The sequence below is a fragment of the Lactuca sativa genome, chromosome 5 (assembly GCF_002870075.4).
Source record: "Lactuca sativa cultivar Salinas chromosome 5, Lsat_Salinas_v11, whole genome shotgun sequence".
Taxonomy (NCBI): domain Eukaryota; kingdom Viridiplantae; phylum Streptophyta; class Magnoliopsida; order Asterales; family Asteraceae; genus Lactuca; species Lactuca sativa.
The window spans coordinates 33,154,670-33,179,598 of NC_056627.2; positions in this window are offsets into that span (position 1 = coordinate 33,154,670).

Here is a 24,929-nt window from a genome sequence, read left to right on the forward strand (position 1 = left end):
CGCCATCACGCCTTTCTATTGCGCTTGGGCTCAGATGTACCTGAACCAAATCAATAACCTGTAAGCGAAATGCTAAGTGAGTTCCCTAGAGCATAACGCACACCACATATACACATATCTTAGTAGCTAATTAAAACTACACACATATCACATAAGACATGCATACATAAAACTGCAAGAATACCATGGGCTACCCCACATGGTCTTACATCCAATGCCATGGGCTACCCCACATGGTCTAACATCCAATGCCATGGGCTACCCCACATGGTCTTTGCCTCGGACTACCATGAGCTACCCCACATGGTCTTACATCCAATGCCACGGGCTCCCCCCGGGGTCTTCATGGAAAACACACAATCACATATCATATAAGATCATAGAATGTCGAACACATATACCATAATCACATAATGGGCCGGCCTTTGTGCCTTAGACCCATAGGTATGGTGAGAAGACTCACCTCAGTCTGCTGAACAAAAAGCTGCTCTCCTAACAATCTGTAACCTCCCGTGCTGGACAAATGATATTAATCAATGTTAGGACCTTAAATTAATCAAGGAAAACCCAATCCCAAATCCTTCCATGAGGCCCAATTATCCTTCCCTTGCTAATGGGCCCAAAATCATAGTCCAAAATTATCAATGGGCCTCTTAGCCCAATAAGGCGCAGCCAAAGTATCTATTGCCCATAACAAAAGAAATAGACCACAATTCATAGAATGCAACCAGACCATTAACCAAAATGAAGCAGAAAATCACAAAGGCCCAAAACAGATCTGGCCCAATCTGCAGCGCGTACGCTAGACGTACCATTCTGGTGAGCGCAGCGTACTGGGGTCTTAAGGACTACGCCTAACGTACATTAAGTACGCCCAACGTTCTTCCAGATTAAACACTTTCTCCATTAAGTGCTTAATACTCGATTCCTTTACGTCCAAAAGCCAGATCTGAGTTGATTAATACGTCCTAAGGCATAAAGTTGCCAACTTTATGCCTTTGCATTCCTCACATACACCCAAAACCTTCATTAAGACCTTTCCAAGTTCCTTACCCCATGCATGACACCAATACTTCCACCAATACTCCATTTTTATACTTCAAAACGACCAAGGGACCTCAGATCTACCATTCTCCTCTCATGGAGTTGCTTAACTCACCAAAAGAGGTCTAAAATCCAACAAAGGGACCAAACTAAAAAACCCTAGCTAGATCTAAAGATTTAAATGGAAAGGTACAAGCTTTTTACCTCCAAAAGCCTTGCAAGATGACCCAAAAGCAGATTCTTGAAGCACCCAACTGATCCAAGCTTGCTTAACAACTCTCCTTCTTGGAAGAACTCCAAAATGACCACCAAAACCCTCTTCTTAGGCTCCAACTCTCACTCACACACTAACTCAGCTGCAGGAAGACAAAATAGGGCTAAAGAGGCTGATATGGTTTGGTCTAAGAGGCCAAAAGACATTTAAATAGGGAACACATCTAGAATTTAGGTTTTTGACCCTCTGATGTGTACGCCCAACTACCCTCACGTACGCCCAGCGTACGCGAGGCTCCTCCGCAATCAATCAGGCAAACTACGCTAAGTGTACCCATCAGTACGCCCAACGTACTCAAGGGACCAAAGATGCAAAAATAAGAATTCTTGAGGTCTCAAGACATACTAGTTTTTTTGGGTGTTACATTATTTGAAAGTCATGTGGACATCGCTAGTTTGCGCCGGATGCAAGTTCATGGTTATCCTAGAAATGTAATATAAAAATTTAATATTTTAATGACTTTTAAAACTTAAATACGTAAATGAAATGGTAGGGTTATCTAAAATGAAAATGTTTTTCATTAACATTAGTACAAAGATCGTTAGATATCTTAATACATACTTATATTGGTTTCCACAAATTAGGAAATTGTAAGGGATACATATTTTGTTTGGAGTCAATAAAATCTCCACTAATTCTAACAAGATCTGTTAGACGGTCCCGTTCTGCAAGAGGCATCAATATTTGCATGTTGAATCCACTTGTTTGCTTCTTTGACCTTTTAAGGCTTCAACAATGCATTTATCTTTTTCATTTACTTGTTCTGCTATATCGTATGCACGTTGATTTAGTGTCCCAATTGTTTCATAATCCCTTTCATTTGCTTCTTCAACGACATTCATATCTTAGAAAATGTCATCATGCATTTTATTCAGGAGTGGGAAATCCGGGCCATCCAGAAAACGGGTTAATATCTGAACAAACATATCAATCTTCTTCTACACAATGTCAAAAACCAAACTCAATTGAACTCATTCTCAACTTATTTCTACGTTTATGATTCATGGTAGCTACACATTCATAGTCTGAAAGGCCATGTCCGAAATAAGTGTCAGAAATGCAATGTCCGAAATCTGTCTCTCCAGAATGTGATGTTCAAAATGTGTATCTAGAATATGCTTCCGTGACTCATATTCGTCAGGAATCTGCGACATATATTATTGATTTGACTATACATTAATGACTTATATTACTTTCGAAATGTCAGTCGGGAATGAAATTCCAAAAGCCGGCATGAACCACTATAAATAAGAGACTGGAATTGTAGAACCTTTAGAACTCCAAAATTGTAAAACCTTGAGAAGTTCGAAATGACAGTAAATCAAACACAACCATGGAGTATACAAGAAGATATCACGCTTTTTCAATCTTGGGTAATAATTGAGGATAATATGGTTATCCTCATGCTGCCACATCTAATGTACGGATCATGATGGAAACGCTTAAAATTGTTGTTTCACTTTGAGTTATATGTTCCACAGTATCGAACTGAAGAAGACGTAAAGGCTAAGATTGTAGACATATGGTCAAAGGTGAAGAATTTTATCAAAATTTACACAAGTTCGACAACGAATTATTGGATGAAGATAAACAAGTAATTTTGCAACGGGCAAGGGTGGAATACAGACAGAAAAATAACGCATTTTATTTTCCATACAAACATGCTTGGGATATTTTAAAAGATGTCTCGTATTTTTAAATTATGTATTTTGTTATTTTTATGTTTAACAAGGTTATGGTAGTTGTAAATTATGTTTTTTCTATCTTTGTAACGTCTACCAAATATTAGAACAATAATAATATCTTTCATTATTCACTCTGAAAATTGATTACGAACATAATTAGTTGTGATTATATAGGCAATAAAACGACCATCAATGGGTTAGTTATTTCCCATTCATATGTAGGGGGAAGAGGGTGTACATTATGGGTCTGGTTGGTAGTTTGAAACACATCAACTCGATAATATATTTGCACCATATCTGCTAATTATGTGATGTTTGAATAACGTGATGCTGCAATAGCATGACCGTACTCTAAACCCAAACTGTGTCAGTTCCCACATGAACATGTATGACGGTTTAGATCTACAACACAAGTTCTTTTAAAATAAAAAATGCAGAAAATGTCAGACGGGAATGAAGATGAGATCTCGGGCGGGATCTTTGTCGCTTGCCACCGAATACACTTTTGCATCCTCCTCTGAAGCATCATTTGTGCAAACGGGGTTAGTATGCTATTCAACCTCCCTGAAAGGTAAATATTGCCGTTTAAGTTAGGGAAGTTATTGTACATGAATTTTTTTTGAATGTTTTACTGTATTTTACCTCCCATGAAACTGCGTTTAATAACAAAACCCTTGAATGTAGTCACAGATTGCATTAATAAGCGTCATTATCAGTACATTGCGTTGATTAACAGATAATACCAACATGAATTGTGGAGTATCAATGTTCAATACATTCCAAAGAATGTTATGGAAATAGGCTCTTGCCCATTTCACATGACCGATGTTGGCAAGCACCTCACGTGCATCATGGGTTAGCCGACAGAAATTTTACTCAAAATCAGACATAGTATATGACTTGGATGTCATCCATAACAAAGGTTCCAATGTTCTGCAAGAGATGCCTATTATGCGCATATACATGAACACATTTTTACAAGTATACCCATGATACGAATGAAGGAACACATGACCTATGCAAGAAATAATGATATATTCCATATTTGTTATAAATAATATTTCCCGACCCACTCCGAGAACTTCCTTTAACCTCATAAGGAACCAGGTACTACAATCAAGATTATTTTCCACATCCATATCAAATGCTATAGGGAGGGTCTGGTAGTTCCCGTCAATAGAATCCGCTACGAACATTGTGTTAGGTAGTTCCCTCTTAGATGAACACTACCTATGAAGATGACAGACAACAAACAACCTATGAATGCATGGAGTTGTATTTTTTTGGGAATACAAACAATTACTTTAGATGTAGAAACGTTACCAATTTTAAAGAAAAAATAGAAATGTGGAAAACAATATATTACACATCTAATAGCCACAAAATAAGCTTGGAAACGATCCATCACATCAGTTTTGATGTGAGTGTAGGTATGTGGGTTGGTTCGTCTAAGGTTGTGTAGGTCAATAGACAGGTTGTTAAAGCTATCTTCGTGCTCACTCTATGAGAAACTCATCTTGAAGTAGTTATAAGAGATAATTATGGATGATCGAAAGTAAGTGTCTAAGTACATGCGGAATCATATATGTGTAAGGTACGAAAATTAAGTTTTTTAACCCGGAACAACTGTTCGAAACAGGTCTCCGGAACTTACATATGTGACTCTGTATTGTCACTTCAAAGTACTAGCCTGACAAAAGCGTAGATAGATTCTTGTTTCAGACATTGGTAGTTTGGAATGTATGTCTGGGATGTAGGAAGATTCTTATTCCAGACCAGAGCTCCGAAATGAATATCCTATCTCTGTAACGCGCTATTCCGAGGAGTGTGTGGGCAGCATAGCTCCGGAATAACTACCCTGTCTCTGGAACGCGTAATTCCGGAAAAGGTGATCATTTTTCAAAATAATAATAATAATAATAATAATAATAATAAGTTGGTTATTTTTATTAAAACACTGGTTTATATGAGTTAGTTTACTCAATTTCCTTTATATTAACCGTATTTTTTTTTATAATATAAGTCATATTTATAATTTTGAAAATTTAAATAACTTATAATTTAAGATCGTCGATTAATCACCGACTTATCACTAAGTCACAAACAAGTCTTTAGTCGCTGGTAGGCCGATTTAACACTCCCTGATGACTATTACAACATTGCATTCATTGGTAACAATATCCCAAATCATTTCATTAATCAATCATCAACATTTTATTATTTTTTGATACAATTTTTATTTACATAAACTAAACTAAAAATTACCTCCAACAATAACAATATAACTTTCGTGATTTCTGCTTGCATTGCAAAACCCCTGTCATGGACCGCTCCCGTTAGATCGTAGACGTTTGACATTGATATTTAAAATCATATTTTCCGGTGTTCTTCTGCCCAAATGTTTAATCATATGTTCATTGTGAAATTAGTTGTTGTTTCGTGAAAACTAGTTGTGAGACCCATGTACTATATGACTTAATATAAAAAAATTAAATATAAAAGTCTAAATATTTAAGAGCTTTGAATTTAAAAGAAAATAAAAAAATAATGATTTATTATAATAAAAATGTTTTTATGGTTTAAATTTAAATAAATAAACAAAAAAACTAATCAGCTTTAGTTTCTAAAATTTTGAAATTAAAAGTTAAGTTCATTAATGACATTGATATCTATTTATTACTATATCTATTGTAATTATTACATTAAAAAGTTATGTTAAATTTAAAGAAATAGAAATTTTATAAAATGAAATGTGAAAAAAAAAATAATTTAAAATAACCACAAAATGAAATTTGGCAATTAAATGTGAATGTTACAAGTGACAAAAAATCTTCATTTATTAGAGTAGATTGAAAATGAATTATATTATTTTACATGATGAAATTTTTTAATAGAAGGAAAAAAAATTATAGCTATATTTGTTCGTTTTCAATTATACATTGCTATAATGATGAAAATATCTTACATTCCCTATAGTCAATTTATAATTTAAAGTATAATATATTTTTATTTAATATCATGATTAATTAAAATTAAAAACTAATAATAGATAAAGTAACTCATACTTAGAATTGAAGTTAAGAGGAAGAAAGAAAGAATCAAGTGGGTTTGAAGCGTTTACATTGGATTGAATTAGATTTCAAGATATCTTTGTCTCTCTGATTTTGGATAATTTTTACATAAACCAAAATGTGTAATCATATATTTATTTGTTTTTGACACATATATCAACGATATTTATTAAAAAAAACAACGATATTTATTAAAAATTAAAAAACGATTAAAGAAAAATATTAGGATATAAGAATTGCACTCACGCATTATTTGTAATTAATTTAGTAATGTCGAACTATATGATTTAAAATTAACGGTTTTGGATTCTACTTATTTCTAAATAATGAAAATTATAAAGAAACTTTGATACTTTTCTTTGAAAAGTTGTCTCATTATTTTAAAAATTTAACGGTTAAGGTTTTAAACAAAATTAAATAGAAAAAACAAACAAACTAAGAAATTCCAAATCTTTAGTCTCTCTCTCTCTCTCTCTCTCTCTCTCTCTCTCTATATATATATATATATATATATATATATATATATATATATATATATATATATATATAGGTGTTGAGAGATGGACAAAATCGACAGATGTATAGAGTCTAATTTTTTTTAGGGCTTTATATATATATATATATATATATATATATATATATATATATATATATTACATGCTGAAGCTTTAAATATATTCCTCACAATTATTATAATTATTATTATTACTATTATTAGCTAAAATCAATACATATTTGTCTGAATTCATTTTTGATTAATATTATTAAATGAGCTCATGTATTTATACGTAATAAACACATATTTTTATATTTTTATATCATATTTTTATATCTAAAAAAATAGAAATATAATAAATATGTACGCAAAATATAACAAATACATATAAAAACCTAAAAGATCTTGAATGTCCAAGGATAATTATACTACTAGAAACTTGAGTTTCAGCTACGGATTTAGAGAGATTAAATCTGTAGCAAAATTTAGGCTTATAGAGAGGGAATTATGAGAGATCTGCGACGATTTAAATATTTATTTTATTTATTCAACATTTAGTATATTAGAGAGTGTTTAGCGAGGGATCAGCTACAGATTTCACAAGTATTTATCGACGCACCCTTATTCTTTGGTAATCGGTGGAAAACGAAGGCATTTGGCGAGGGTTCAACGAGGGAAAAAATTGTCAACTTTTTGGCCATCTGGTATGTGTTTAGCGAGAGAATGCCGACGGAGCTTACGCACATTATCTTTTTATAATTGACGATCTCTGGCTAAAATTGACGCTCCAATTCCTGATATAAAGTTTGTGTAAGTTTCCTTTTGTCCCAAATCTGATTTGTCACTCCAATTGAACACGCTCTTGCCCAAATCTGAAATTGACAACACTCTCGAGTTGCAGCTTGCTCAACCTAATCTCAGTCTCTCTGTTCAAATAGATTATGACACCGCTGACCATTGCAGCTTCCGATTCCGACAGCCTCCACATTCTTAAAATTAATCTAAAATTATTCTTCGTTAACTTCCGATTCAGGTAAATCTCTTGATTTTATTTGCTTTAGTCATATATTAGGTTAGGTTTGGTTTAGTTGCACAATATATCACGTTAAGGTTTAATCTCCATTTTTTTTCCCTTTTTCAATCGTCATTCCTCTTATGGTTTGGTGGTGTTTAGATGTTGGTTTTCAAAGTGGTTAAAGTCAGAATATAAATTGGTAATGATGTCAAATTCCTCCATAGTCACATTAATACAGAAAGATTCTAGAGTAAGCTTCTTTAAGTTTACACATTTGGAGAAAACATCACCACACAATACAATACCCCTGATATACAAAGTTGTTAATGATGGAAAATCTCAAGGTGTTTTGGGCTTAATATATATGGACATTATGAGCATAGGCAGGGAGCATTATTAGCATGAGAATTTTTCAAATTCCCTCCATGTAATCTTGAGATATATACTCTGATAGCCATTGGAGTCTTTCAAGTTATGTTCCTCTTTGAATATACAACATATGGAATTCAAAGAAACTAATGCACTTTGGTTTGACCATAAAAAGCCTTCTGCTCTTACACTGAGGGATATACACAGACACATAAATACACACACACATAAATACACACACACACATAGAAAGATGTTGATGTAGTTGAATTGTCTGTGATGTATACAACCACATGTGGATATGATTGCATTTGCAAGTGAAAATGAAGGTACAAATGAATGACTTTGAGTTTTAGTTTTCTGTACACTTAACCCTATAAACTCCGTAGCTTCTTTAGCTCCAATATTCTTAAATGTAACCACAAGCGTCTTAACACATACAACCACATCGGCCACATCAGCCACATCCTGCACGCCTTCTCTCACTAGACACCCAACTTGCACCAGAATATCTCGTACATGGATATGAAAATGCCCATTTGCCAAATCCTCAAACAAAAGAAGAAGAAGAAGAAGAAAAAGAAGAAGAAGACTAAGAAGAAGAAGTAGAAGAAGGGGGGGTGGAGTGTTTGGTGTTTACCATGGTTTTGAGTGATAGAATATCCAGGCTCATTGAAGTAAGGCTTTATGTTATGTATTATAGGTGGGCAGCTGGGATATCAAAGAAGAAGAGTCAATCATGATATGGGGTGCCCTCTGCTCCAATATGATTTCTGTAAATGGAGTGGAGTCACATGCAACACCCAAACAGGTCATGTCACAGGGCTTCATCTGAATGACTATTTTCTTGGAATATATTTCATTTTTTTCAATATGTTTCCAAATTCATCAGTGAAAAGTCGAATTAGAACCTTATTTTGTCATATACAATGCTACATTGAACTCTTCAGCAATCTTTGTTAATCGGGAGAGCATCTGAGCCAACTTTTGCTGTATGAAATAAGAAACCTGGCGTTTTGCAAGTTCTCCTCTTCCAGTGAAGTCTACTTGAAAGAGAGCAATGACTGAATCCACAATCTGTGAAATAATTTGATTAAGAATATGAATGAATATATCAGGAAAAGGTGTATACGTTTGAATTATTGAGAATATTTGGGTTAAGAATGGCATACCGGAAGTCTGAAAGGTTGTATTGATGCTCGTATGTGTAGGCACGTGCATATATTATCTTTATTAAGTAGAAGAAAAAGCAATCGGTTATCAGTTAGAAGGAATATGACAATATAGATTGAGAAACTGAAAGATGTATTGTTACATTATCAAGTATAGCTCCAACATGATATGGGGTAAGGCTTTATGTTATGTATTACAGGTGGGCAGCTGGGATATCAAAGAAGAAGAGTCCATCATGATATGGGGTGCCCTTTACTCCAATAAACACAATAATTACAAATATTGTGTCTTTTTAGCCCAATTTTTTGGTGGCCGAAACAAAATCAATCACATTCATGTGTTATGTGTATATCAAAATAAAACAAAATTACAATAAAAAAAGCAACAATAGGCTAAGCAATTAAATAGGACCGTTATATATGGGCTATTTCTTTTTGGATTACCAAAATGTAGTTTAGTATAAAGTGTTTTTCTTCTTTTTTTATGTTTTACGTGCCTTACATTATATTTATTTCTTCATGTTTATTAAATAGGATGTGGGAGTGAAGAATTTCCAATCCTGCTTTACCCATAGTTCAAGAGAGAAGCCTCTATTCTCCGTTCAAACATGTGTGATTATTTTAGATTTGATCAAATATTTATTTGGTTTTAGTTGTTTGATTGCTTTATAAGTTCCTTGCATGCTTGTTAAATAGATTTGGTTACAGAAAAAAAAAGAACAAAAAAAATATTTTTTCATTCTGATCAAAATTGAAATGCGTTGGATGTTATTTTGTTTGCCCCTGGACACCAATGCATGGATCTTTGCTCTATTTTGGTAACATGATTTCAGAAAGATTCACATAGTTCTTTTTGTTGAAAAACATGATATAACAATAGTTTAAAACTAGGAAAAGATAAAAATAGAACCACACCTGCAACAATTTTCCACCAGCGGTGAAAGATCATAAGCCCCTCTGCGATTTTTTTTTCTCCCTGTGGTTTCATTTTGTTTTGGAATTATATGGTAAAATGACGAATTTTCCCTAAATTTTGCATTTTTAATAGAAATTTGACAAGGGCCTAAGGGGGATAAGATGGTCATTATGCTTGTCATTCAAAAAATCAACACATTTTTAGCATTTTATTTTTTGTCGGTTATTGCTTTTTCATAAATCAAAACAGTTATAGCATTGAACTTCAGTTTTCTTATTCTTACAACATTGGATTTCTAAAAATAATAATATCAATGCATTTTCTTTGAAAAATCTTCCAACTTAGATTCTACTTTTTTTTATCCTAGTAAATGACATCTTAAGATAACACCCTTTTGCATTCCACTCTTAGTGTTAATTCAGTGTTAATTCTGTTATTGCATTTTCACAGATCAAAACATTTATAGCATTCTAATACTAGTTCTTAGTTTATTCAAATCCTTGTAACTTTTAACTTAAGGTATTTTTTAATAGTGCATTGCATTTTCAAAAATCAACCTATTTTAGCATTTTACTTTTAGTTTTCATTATGTTATTAAAAATTCAACTGTTTTTTCATATCAAGGACTTTTAGCATTTTCAGAAATCAAATCATTAATAGCATTTTAGTTCTTAAGTCTTTTAAATCGTTGTCATTTTTAGAAATCAAATCACACCGCTTTCATTTTTCTTATTACTAAAACATTGCATTTTAAATTCTTTCATTTGGCTTTCTACTTAAAGTTTTCTTATTATCCTGTCTAACATTTATGGTTGCAATTTTCCACTAATTAATGCCCTTATGGTTTAATAAAAAAGTACTAAAAATGCATGTCTGAGGGCAAAATAGTCACTTTACCGAACGGAAAGAATAGCTATGCCGAGTCTCATGGATTATATAAAAAAGAAAGAGATTACACAAAAAAAAAAGAATTACACCAAAAAAGGAATCAAACCAAGTCCATTTATACTTTTCAACATCTTGTCCCTAACTCTCTTGCTTTCTGGAACTTCTTCATCTTACTGTTATTGCCATTTTCAACGTCTTTTCTGTCAACCCTATTGTTATTCCTTCTTTTCGGATTCTCTTTAAACACTTTAACAACCTTCACTACAGAAGGATCATTAGATTCATGTGATAGAACTGATGGGTTTTGGTCATAAGACATCCTATGTGCTCATACAAACCCTAATGCTTGGATCTAGGTTTCTCTATTGTACAATCTATGAATCCAAGACTATAAACCCTAATTCTAGCATATGGAAATCAATATTAACATATAATTAGGTTTAAGATATTACCTTGATTGTTATGTAGTAATAACAATCCCAATTCCTCCTTGAATTGACTTTGGAAGGCTTAGAGTCACAAGTGTCACTCCTCTAATGGTTCACAAACACCATAAGCAAGAGGATGAAGAGGAGAGAGGATGGAGGCTGCCAAAACTGTGTGAAAACCCTAGAAGGTTGCTTATCCACGTTTTTTAGCCTTAAGGGTTCTATATATAGTGAGACTATTAGGGTTATCTAACAAGGAAACCCTAATTTGGTTGCTAAAGCCCTAAGCAACCCATAGACTCCTTTAATCAAGCCCCTTGGACGATTTCCTTATGGGCTTCCCATAAGAACTCGTCCACCTCTTGATTCAAGGCAATCCATGGCCCAAATTGCAATTATCTTATAATTACAATTCCAGTCCCTTAAGTTTAATTAATCTCTTTTAGTCACAAAACTAATTACTAATTAATTCTTGACAAATATTAATTAAACAATATGATTTCTCCTTTAATATATTATTCTCACAATATATTAATAAATCATATTTAATCCTTTCTCTCCATAATTCATCATATCAAGTTGCTTTGGTGAAGGCAACCCAAAAGGACCATGCACCATCGGGTCAAGTACATACCAAAATAGTTATGGACTTAGACACTAATCCTACAGTCTCCCACTTGGATAAGTCTAACAACTATTATGTGTATGACTTCAGATCCTGATCTGCAATCGTAGCTTTCCAAAGCCGCTGTCAACTCTGATCCTATCAGATACACGTGTCCTTAGATAAGGGATCATATATTCCTCCATTCTAGATATCATATGAGATATAATTTCAAATCATTCCATTTGTACTATATCTCTATTTCTGATTTATGACGACAGACTAATTGAACAAATGAAATTAGCCCTAGCCCGGCCGAGCATTTACGTTTGTCATCACTAAACCATTGAGGGGCCCAAAGATATTGCCTTTATCCTACTTTGAATAAAAGGAATGGATAAACTTTGATACAATGCTTGCTTGCACTCACGCACCGAATCACACACAACAATATGTTTTATAACACCAAGTTACTAGTACGTTTACATATTATCAATGTGCAACCGATTCGCAAGATACAACTCACACATCTCGGTTTCAAGAATATAAGATGTTATCGTCTCACCAATCACTCGTGATACAATTCATGGAGTGATCCAAGTGAGCGTGGGTTTAATCCAATGCTCAAATCATATTCATAAACACTCATGAACGTTGCAGCAAACATTTGCTTATGTCTGATGCTCTTTAGACAATCCACACACCAATTCACGACAGTCTTCATTCATATCTACTTCCAACATATGAACAACTGTGGCCCGTTTACATAATTCGATTATTCTTAATAAACTCAATTATTCTGGAAGTCAAAACATGCAAATGTGAAACACAAGAATAATACTAATCCCATATGGCCTCAAACCTTTGAGTATAAATAAAACACCTTTTATTTATCACCATATCGATTAATCATTATTTGTCGTTTCGGTTAATCAACTTCTTACTTGAATTATTACACTTGTCCCATGCTCCTAGCATGCACACAATGTTTTCCTATGGTTCTTACTTTGTGAAATAGATCAAATTGAACACATTTCCAATCTTTCTCATTTCATAACTCCAAATCCTTTTCCATAAGTGAAAGAATATCAAATCCTTGCTACTTATAGCATATGCTAGATTCTAACATTCTATGCAACTATCCTTTCGTAATATCACTGCACCAAAGTCGCAAAGACTATTGCCAATGATATTACAAAGTCCTTTATTGGAGATTGTTACAAGACAATTCCATAGACGTGATGTCTCTCACTCAAAGTACATTCTTTGAACATCCTTTTGCATAGAAGTTTCTAATCTACTCATATATTTCTCAATATTCAATTCCCAATATGGACACACTTCCATATGTTCCATATGACAACTCATTCTTAATAGAATCTTTTCTATTCATAATAGAGTTGATATGGTCCATCCAATATGGAAACATTTCCATATTTTCTAATACTATACTTCCAACTACTCACAAGCAACCAATCATCATCGAACTTTGGATTGTCCTTTGATAGTTGTTTAATTATTTTAGTCAAAACCAATTCTTGTCCTTTTTCCCTCTAAATGCGCTAGACATTTGGAAAATTTTAGAATGGTCAAACATTAAAGCATTTGCAATCGATCCTATACCTGAAGCGTATGGGACACGATGCACAATGTTTTATTTGCTATGTTCTCAAAATTTGAATTGTGAAGAGGAATGCCATAATCATAATCGAAATTTTAAGAACACACTATGTACCTTCGACTAAATTTATTAACATTTCTCAACCTAAACCTTTAGATTTGAAATGAAGCATAACATTCTCTCCCTTAATTATAGCAAAACAACTTTATAACCCTTACTACTTTGCAAGGTATAACTCTTGTTTTCTATAATTAATATTGCCAATTTGCAATACGTTCCTTAATAATCATACAATCATCACATTTATGCTCCCATTATCATGATGATTATTATAAAACATAACACTTATGCTCCCACTAGCTTCGACATGTATTCATAAACATCTTAATTTTCAGAAAAACAATGCTTATTGAATTTCTTAAGTTCATGTTTCTAATACTTAGTGCTTTGATAATCTTTTATCAAGGTTTCTTGAACTTATACACCTTTGCCTTCGATAGTTCATATGTGTGTCTAAACACTTAAGACTAATTGCCAAACTTCACAATTCAAATTATGGAAAGGGATACCGTAACCATGATTGAATTCGAGAATGCAATTTTACAACTACTATCTTCTTAAAATCTTTCTTAGTGAAAACATTTCCTCACAATCATTTTCATGAAGGAGGAAATCTTATGACACTTAGATTTAAACGGTGTATTTGTTCCTATCGATGTGAATTTTTCAAAACCAAGGTTTACGACAAATTCAAACTCATATGGATCGAACTTTCTTGATCTCGATTTCTTGCCTTTATGGTAGCACAGCTGCCCACCATGTCTTCCAAGTAGTTAAGCAGCTCACCTTTTCTTATCAATGTACTTTCCATTGATCAAGGTCCTTGCGTTTTATGCATTCATATGAGAACTCATAGGACTCACATGCATAATTAACTCGATTGGATTGGCACCGAAACAAAATAATGTCAGAACGATAGGTTGTAAACCTTAACTCGTGTGCTAGTGATGATCGATTAGGTTTATTTGATTTGTTCTTGAAACCTTTCAAGACCATTAAGACTCCCACTGACTCCTTGACATATAAGATTCTCTTGTCAATAACCATTTCTTGACAAACAAATATTCAAGAGTTAGTGTAGCTTTTATCAAAACACTTCATAAATTGGTCCTAGTTGGTCTTTATCTTATCCAAGACATCACAACTTACCACATTCAATGAATGTTATAAACCTTCTTAATACTTTTTCACTCAATGTCACAATCTTAACTTTAAGACTTGTTTTGGAACGAAGTATGATTGAACTTTTGATTTAACCATTTCTTCAACTTTTGATTCCTCTTCTTAAACATACAATTGTACTTAGAGGATCAATTGAAATATGGTTCTTAATCATAAAAGGTACTCTCCCTTCTTCTTAGAATGGAGAAACTTTTATATCTCTGCCTACTTGATTCTTGTTATTCGTTCTACTATTGATTTAAACTTTTTCAATCAATTCAGAATTACACTCAATCTTGTAAGTATAATCATATTTACTAAACCTTTAGTAAATCATGACAAATATCTTTGTTACTCTTATGGTGGACTTGATCAACACGCAACTTTGTGTATTCGATCTCCTAGTCCTTCACTTGACACTTTGTCAATGAATTAGTCTAATTTCCAAATGCGAAATTTCTCATTCATCGTGCATCCACGTTGCATGATTCCAAGTTTCTGTCCAATTGAAACTTGGGCGATGAGAAACTCTCCCTATTTGGTAAATTCTTGACTTTCCATAACATAATAAGAACCAAATCCATTATTTCTAATAATAGAAACATTTTAACATCAATTTTTCATACACGCCACTGTAAGGATAAATAAATAAAATTTAAAGTCAAAATTTATTTTATTGCGGAAAAATTTATCCTTACAATGCAACTCATTGAAAAACTTATGCTAATACATCTTTCTTAGCAATCTAATTATAACTCTAAGTAGTAGCTCAAGAATCTAATCTTCGATAAATGTGATCGAAATCCATTCCTTCACGGTTAGATTCTGCTCACTTCTTCCCTTAAGCTTCCTTTCTTTTCTTCGATCCTACAAAACATCAATTGTAATCTTATCACATTATGTATTCAGAATCTAGAATGAAACTTAAAAGAGTTAGTCAATGGAGTTTACCTAAATTAGAGCCATACGTTTCGACTCTCCCATCTCTTAGATCTCTTAGGTAAATAGGGCAGCTTCGTCTCCAATGCCCCTTCTCTTGGCAATAAAAGCAGATTGACTCTTTTTGGAACATGACATGGAACTACTTCAGACATTGCCTTTCTCTTATGATCAAACTTTTCGATCATAGCATGTCTTTCGTTGCCATTGTCTATATCCATAGAGATCTCGAAGGCAGATTCACCAATCAACTTTGTTTTTCTTTTGCGCCAAATCATTGCTGATTCAGCAGCAATAAGCATATAGGTGAGATCTATAAGGGTCACGTCGTAGTTCTTCATATAGTACTCTGTTACGAACTCACTATATGAGTTGGGAAGTGACTGAAGAAACCAATCAACATCCATTTCCTCACAGACAACGGATCCCAACATTCTTAACCTATTAATGTGTGACTTCATCCGTAGGACGTGTGCACACACCGGCTTTCCTTCTTTATGTTTAATTGCCAAAAGGGCTTGAGTGATCTTAAACTTTTCAAGCCTTTGAACTTGTAGGTTAGGGAGAATAATTGGAGGAGGAGGAGGAAGTGAAGCATGATCTCTTGTTCCTCGATCGAATCGTGGAATATCATCTTCATGTGGAATGCTTGTTCCACGGGATTTGAGAAGACCATAGTTGTCGAACTTTGACATCTACAAAACGGGAGAAAAAAGAATTCAAGTTAGTTGATAGATTGAGTCCTTAGTAAATCACCCAAATGAAATACTAAGTCTAGGACCCAACACAATATTCTACAACTCGGGAGAGGGATGCCGTAACCTTAATTGCAGAATATTTGAAGGTAAGTGAATGACGATTCACTAATTTCCACCATGAAAAACGAAAAAGAAATTTAAGTTTTAAATCTATGAAAACTCCTAGATCCTTTGAGATTCATTGAACTTTCAATGGCATGTTTAAATCTCGATATGCCCCTCTAGTTTGTGACTGGGATGCCGAGGATCACAAAGCGGGTGTGAATAACCATGCAAACTTACATGGTGCCCTCACATGTTACAGTCACCTATTCGATGTGCCGGTAAACCACACACACTCCACCGAACTATGACAAACATTGAGTCACCCTTTGCTACCTTTGCTTAGAACCATTTAGTGTGCCGGTAAACCACACACGCTCCACTAACGTCTTCGCAAGGGCACAAAGTGTAATTTCATGGAATTGCATCAATTCACTTTTGCCTAAGTAACTAAGATTGGGAATTTTATGAAAACATTTAGTTACTTTTATACTTCATTATACTTATAATGGAAGGTTTCGTCCTATCCTACCCGTTCGGCTAACGACCCTCCACTAGTCAAGAGTGCCGTGGGTAAGAGTGGATACCCATTCAATCGCCATTTTATAGGCAATTTCCTTAAACACCCCTTATAGACCAGCTTCGTGAATGAGGCCTACTAACGGTAGGACTGACTTTTACTATATATATATATATATATATATATATATATATATATATAAATATATATATATATATATATATATATATATATATATATATAATGTTATACCTTTAATGTTATATATATAGTATAGGGTGTATTTTATACTTTTAAAATACTAGGTGGTCTAATTTAACAATTATACTTTAATTCAATTAAATTGTAAACCTAAACTTTTATGGATTTATTAAACTTCTTTTAATTACACACCTTAATTAATTAATAAAACCATAAGGATGTGATTTGAACTTTTTCAAAACAATACTAGAGTTTTAGAATTTAACATTCCTAATTAAACTTTTAATCAACTTTTAAATTCCAAAACTTGAGGGCAAGTTTTGAAACATTTCAACACATTAGGGTTTAGAATTTAAATATACATCAAAATTAAACCATTTATCAAAATTTAAATTCCAAAACTTGAGGGCAAGTTTTGAAACCTTTCTTCAAAACATTAGCGTTTTAACTATTTAAATTTCAAAACAACAAAACTTTTGGGGTTCAAATTTAAACTATAAAACTTAAAGGGCAAAATATGAAACTTTTCATAACAACAAGGATCAAATAACAAATAATTCAAATTAACATTTAATCACATAATTATCCATATTTGATTTATTTAATGATTTCTTGCAAAACAATTTATCAATTTACTCAAAATAATTAATCAATTATCTTATAAGGAAACAATTATCTTATTAATTGATAAATATCTTCAAGTAGATCAAAATTATAGTCAAATATATCATATAATCGGATTAATATTGATCTAACATGATAAGGTAACTATCCATAAGCAAAAACAGCAAGAAATCCCGAAGTACCCTCCATCAGACGAGTTGACTCGGCGAGTCAGGCTTGGACTCGGCGAGTCTGCATGGACTCGGCGAGTTCAGCCATGGACTCGGCGAGTCCAGCCTCCAGAAAACCAAAATAAATGAATTTTCCAGTTATACAATGCATCAATACAATTGAAACCAAGCTAGACTCTGATACCACTGATGAGTTTTGGTCATAAGACATCCTATGTGCTCATACAAACCCTAATGCTTGGATCTAGGTTTCTCTATTGTACAACTATGAATCCAAGACTATAAACCCTAATTCTAGCATATGGAAATCAATATTAACATATAATTAGGTTTAAGATATTACCTTGATTGTTATGTAGTAATAACAATCCCAATTCCTCCTTGAATTGACTTTGGAAGGCTTAGAGTCACAAGTGTCACTCCTCTAATGGTTCACAAACACCATAAGCAAGAGGATGAAGAGGAGAGAGGATGGAGGCTGCCAAAACTGTGTGAAAACCCTAGAAGGTTGCTTATCCACGTTTTTTAGCCTTAAGGGTTCTATATATAGTGAGGCTATTAGGGTTATCTAACAAGGAAACCCTAATTTGGTTGCTTAAGCCCTAAGCAACCGATAGACTCCTTTAATCAAGCCCCTTGGACGATTTCCTTATGGGCGTCCCATAAGAATTCGTCCACCTCTTGATTCAAGGCAATCCATGGCCCAAATTGCAATTATCTTATAATTACAATTCTAGTCCCTTAAGTTTAATTAATCTCTTTTAGTCACAAAACTAATTACTAATTAATTCTTGACTAATATTAATTAAACAATATGATTTCTCCCTTAATATATTATTCTCATAATATATTAATAAATCATATTTAATCCTTTCTCTCCATAATTCATCCTATCAAGTTGCTTTGGTGAAGGCAACCCAAAAGGACCATGCACCATCGGGTCAAGTACATACCAAAATAGTTATGGACTTAGACACTAATCCAACAAGAACAACTTTAATGTCTTCAAGTTTCAGCCCCTTTCCTTGAATTGCCAAACAAAGGAATGGAATATGAATGGAACTCTATTCAATCGGAACTCATAAACTCCAACATTTCTTTCTCGTTAAACAAGTACTAAAATACCCTTTTAACCCTACTATTTCACAAGAAAAGTTTCAATTTCAATTTCAATTCCAATTCCTTCAATACCAACTCTTTATCTACTTCCTTGATTTGTGAGATTTGTGACATTTTTCAATAGCTTCACGTGATAGACCTTCTATCTGCAATCTCTCACGTTCAGCCTGTAGCCAAACCATTCATTGGAATGGAATCACATAATGGAATGGAATCGGTAAATACATATTTACATTCAATTATGAATTATGATTTATACCTTTCTTCTTTATATAAATGCTTTCTAGCTCTATAAAGAGCTGTTTCAGTTAAAGTTGGCTCTTCACCAAAAAACTTAATTTGGTGAATTTCTGCCATGGCCTTGAGAAACACTTGAAGTCAAACAATAAGGGTATATAAGTAATTTCACAATAATTTCAAGGGTATATAAGAGGCTCCATTTCAGATTCCTTTTGATACGCCTGGACCATTGTTTTTTCTGCCACCTGGACCATTGTTCTTTATCTGGTTTTCTCGAGTTCCACCATAACTCTTCACTAGTAAGTGGCTCCATTTCAAATTCCTTTTGATAATCCACAAAGTCAGAAAACTCGTCTTTTGATTCTTCAAATCTTGATCTAAATCTTCACTCAAATCTTCCTCTTGATCTAGAACTGTATTTGTTTCATTGGAATGGGAAGCATGAGTTGTTGAGGATTTGTTTATCATAGATCAGTAGAGTGCGTGTGGTTAACCAGACTGGACTTAACAAGGTAGGCAAAGGGTGGCTTAATGTTTATCATAGATCGGTGGAGCGCGTGTGGTTAACCGACACATCAGTTAGGTGATAAACATTAAGAGTACCAAGTAATTTGCATGGTTATTCACACCTTGTTTTGTGATACTCGACATCCCAGTCACAAAGCCTGAAGGGCACAATCGAGATTGAAATATGCCATTGAAAAGTTCAATGAATCTCAAAAGAATCTAGGAGTTTCAAAAGCAATTAAAACCTAATAATTTATTTCGTTTTCCATGGTGGAAGTTGGTGAATCGTCATTCACCTACCTTCAAATATTTTATAGCTAGGATTACGACATCCCTCTTCTAATTTATAAAATATTGTGTTGGGTCGTAGCCTTAATATTACATTTGGGTGTCTAATTAAGGACTATATTTATATCTAATCTAAACTTATTGTTTTTTCTTTTCATATGTCTTCCAACGGCGCTGCTTCTAGCTCGAACCCTACCGGCTCCTTCTCTCTCATTAACCTTTGTGGGAGAGTCATCTTCGATGCATCCAGCTTTATAGATTGGATCAGGAACATCAGAATGATCACTCTGTATGAGGACAAGGAATATGTCCTTGACAAGATGTTTAAGGATCTTGATGAGTCTACAGCTACTCCCGAGGAGATTGCTGACTTGAGGGCACATGAGAGAGATGCCACCAAAGTGGCATGTGTCATGTTGGACATGATGACAGCCGAGCTCCAAAATTCATATAAGGACTATTACCCTTTTGAGATGCACTAGGACTTGATGGACCGCTACCATCAATGTGCTCGTCGAGAGAGGTATGAAATGATCTCCTCCATGATAACAACCCGAATGAAGGATGGTGAACCTATCACGGGCCACATGCAGAAAATTCAAAGATTCGTGGACCGTTTGCTAAAATCGAATCTGAACATCCCCGAGGAGTTGGCAATTGACATCATTTTTCACTCCTTACCGTCGTGTTATGATCAATTTCGGATGACATATCATATGAACAAAGAGGAAGTTACGCTCAGCAAAATTCAAGGACTTCTGAAGACCGCGGAAAGTGGTCTTAAAGGTAACTCAGTTGTTACTACTCCTACTCCTACTCCTACTCCTATCGCTGCCCCTGTTTTGGCTATCGGGCAAGGTAAAGGGAAAAATAGGAAGAGCCCTTTGAAGGGTACCAAGGGAAAGTCCCTTGATGGCTCATTTTCAAGTAGAACCAAAAGAGGTTTTGTCACTCCTTCTTCCAACCCTAAAGAGGCTAAATGCTTCTATTTCCATGAAAAGGCACACTGGAAGCGAAACTGCCCAAAGTACCTACAAGATGTTAAGGATTGGAAAGTAAACCCCAAGCATGCAGGTATATACACTATATTGTCTAATAACTCACCCCATTCTAATTCTTAGGTCCTTGATACTGGCTGTGGTATTCACATATGTTCTGATTTATAGGGACTCAAAAGAAGTGAGAATGTGGAGCATGGGAAGATAAACTTAATCATGGGGAATAAGAAAGCTTCACCTATCACCAAGATTGAAGTTTATTCTCTATTGCTAAGTAGTGGGTTAACATTAGATTTAAATAAATGTTGTTACTCATCTGAAATGGCTAGAAATATTATGTCCTTTCATGGTCTGTACAAACAAGGGGTTACCTTTTCGTTTGATAATGAATGTTGTGGTATTAATTCTTTCTTTAATAATGTTCTTTATTTTAAAGCATTACCTTATAATGGTGTGTATGAAATTGTGTCGGTTGTTGATAACCTAGGAAATAATGTGTTGTGCATTGATTCTTCCACTAACTTGGTTAAAGCATTATTATGGCATTGTCGTCTTGGACATGTAAGCAAGAAACGCATACGCCAACTCCAAAAGGAAGGAGTCTTGGAGTCATTTGACCTAAACTCGGATGATAGTTGTGAATCTTATTTACTTGGGAAAATGACAAAGTCATCCTTCACTGGTACTTATGGTAAGGGTGAAGGTTTGTTGGACCTCATACATACTGATGTGTGTGGACCCTTCAAAATCGCCACAAGGGATGCTAACCACTTCTATATGACTTTTACTGATGATTGTAGTAGATATGGGTATGTCTACTTAATCAAGCATAAGTTAGAAACCTTTAAAAAGTTCAAGGAGTTTAAACAGGAAGTGGAGAATCAGTTGGGCAGGAACATTAAGATGCTTTGATCTGATCGTGGTGGTGAGTATCTTAATACAGAGTTCCTTGACTATCTTAGGGAATGTCGGATTGTCTTATAATTAACACCTCCCAGGACACCACGGCTTAATGGTGTGGCTGATAGGCGGAATCGAACCTTGTTGGATATGGTTCATTCCATGATGAGTCGAGCTTCGCTACCAATATCACTGTCACCCATATTCTTAATCTATCCCCTACCAAAAAGGTTGCCAAAACACCTCACGAGATGTGGAATGGAAAAGTTCCCAATATGGACCACATCAAGATTTGGGTTTGCGAGGATTTCATGAGGCGTGAGACTCATGTCAGACCCTCCGCCGAGGCGGCGGAATACGCCGGGCTGTGCGACTTAGTTCATGGATCACAAGCAAATTGAATATACATCACAAGTTACAACAATAACAACATAGCAATTACATTAGTCTTTAAGGTTTGAATACAAAGTTCATAATAAGAAATTCATAAAGTTGCCTTAACAGATAGGTCGATTTAACAAAAGCTAGATAAATCTATGTCGCCTAAAATCCATGACTGATCTTCTGACCGAAAACTCGTTTGGTGATACCCTAAGAATACATGAAATTTGAGGGTCAACACAAGGTTGGTGAGAGTTTACAGGTTTTCTGCTAACCGTAGTAATGATACCTTAAAAGACTAAAAAGTATTCCTTTTGTAGTTTAAACCATATTTGGAAATGTTTGATAAAATATTTAACGAAATAATATTTATAAACTAATTTTGAAAACGGTATGTGTTTATCAAGATCAATAAATATATAGCACATGTATTCTCCCCCAGAGCGTAAAAATATTAAAAAGGGGCCGTAAACACTCACCCTTGAAGCGTGAACGAGGCTCGAGGTGTAGATCTTATCGTGAGTTTTGTTATGTGACGTTCCTCGTTCTTAAAACGAACCACCGGGTATATTTAAATTACCTAATAAAGCCAAAAGGGTAAATTTTGGTATTAATTAATAAGTATAGGTGGTCTTTGTTAAAATAAATAAACTCTAGGGGTTAATTTTGCAAAAATCATACTTCAGGGACTGATTTTGAAAAATATTCTCAAAACCATACGCTAAATATGCATATTTCAAACTGATTTGAGTTTCAGGACTAAATTTGTTAGGGCTTTTGGTGGAGGGACCAATTCTGTTTAATTTAATTAACAGTTTGACTTGGTTGTGAACTATTTTGCAATGGGGGTCTGAACTCGTAATTTCAGCATGCTTTAGGGTTTATTTTAAATGGAATGAATCAATGTTTTCACATTAATTGGCTTCCTGGTTCATCCTTTAGATCGCGAGCGGGAAGAAAGAAAACGAAGAACCATTCAATTTCCTTCCCTCGCGTTTACGGTTCGAGCATGGAACAAAAACAAGACCCATTTGTTGGGTCTCTTGGCCTATGTTGTAATCGACGGTAGGGATCGACGCAAGAATAAAAAGAAGGAGTAGCAGTGGCTTATTAATGGCAGAAGATGGTGGTGGCGTCAAGAGGTTGGTGGCTGTAGTGGCAAGAGGCTGCTCTGGCGATGGTGATGGGGTGTTGTGTTTAGTGTTGAAATCAATGGTTGACAGTGGTTGGATTCTTCACAGTAGCAACGGCCTAGGTGGCATCGGGTGGTGATGGCGGAATAGGTCGGCGTTGCAGGCGGGTGGTGGGGTGTTGTGTTTAGTGTTGGCAGCCCACGAGAAACATAAATGGTGGAGGCTGGTGGCGGCCTATGGTGGTGCTGAATGGCACAACTATAACAACAACAACACCCTTCCTTGGTGGTAGTTGTGTTTGACAGTGTAAGAAGGAAGGGAGTTAACAGAAGAAAAAGAAAGGACGTGAAGGTTGGGTGTTTGAGGGTGGTTCATGATGGTCACATGTGGCATAAGGGTGGCATTCCTCGACTGCTCTTGATTCCCTCTTCGTTTCCTAACAGTAATTCAATAAGAAGGAGGGAAAGGAGGTGAGGTGGTGATGTTTTGGTCCAATAATGGTGGGAGGACTGATGGGTTTTAATCATAAGAACATCTTATGTGCTCATACAAACCCTAATGCTTGGATCTAGGTTTCTCTATTGTACATGCAATTTATCCAAGACTATAAACCTTAGATCTAGCATATGATAATCAATATAACATATAATTAGGGTTTAGATCATACCTTGATTGTTATGTATCAATAACAATCTTAAATCCTCCTTGTAATGACTTTAGAAAGCTTAGAGTCACAAATGTCACTCCTCTAATAGTTCACAAACACCAAGAGCAAGAGGATGAAGAAGAGAAGAGAAGGAGGCTCTAAAAAACGTGTGGAAACCCTAGATAATTTGTTCACCCCGTTTTTCGAGCATAAGGGTTCTATATATAGTGAGTCTATTAGGGTTATCTAACAAGGAAACCCTAATTTGCATGCTTAAGACCTAAGCAACCCATGGACTCCTTTCCTTAAAGGCCTTGGACGATATCTAATGGGTTTCCCCATAGAATTCGTCCAACCTTATAATATAAGGCAATCCATAGCCCAATTGCAATTATCTTATAATTACAATTCTAGTCCCTTAAATTTAATTAATCTCTTTTAATCACAAACTTAATTCTTATTAATTCTTGACTAATATTAATTAAACAATATGATTTCTCCTTTAATATATTATTCCCATAATATATTAATAAATCATATTTAATCCTTTCTCTCCATAATTCATCCTATCAAGTTGCTTTGGTGAAGGCAACCCAAAAGGACCATGCACCATCGAGTCAAGTACATACCAAAATAGTTATGGACTTAGACACTAATCC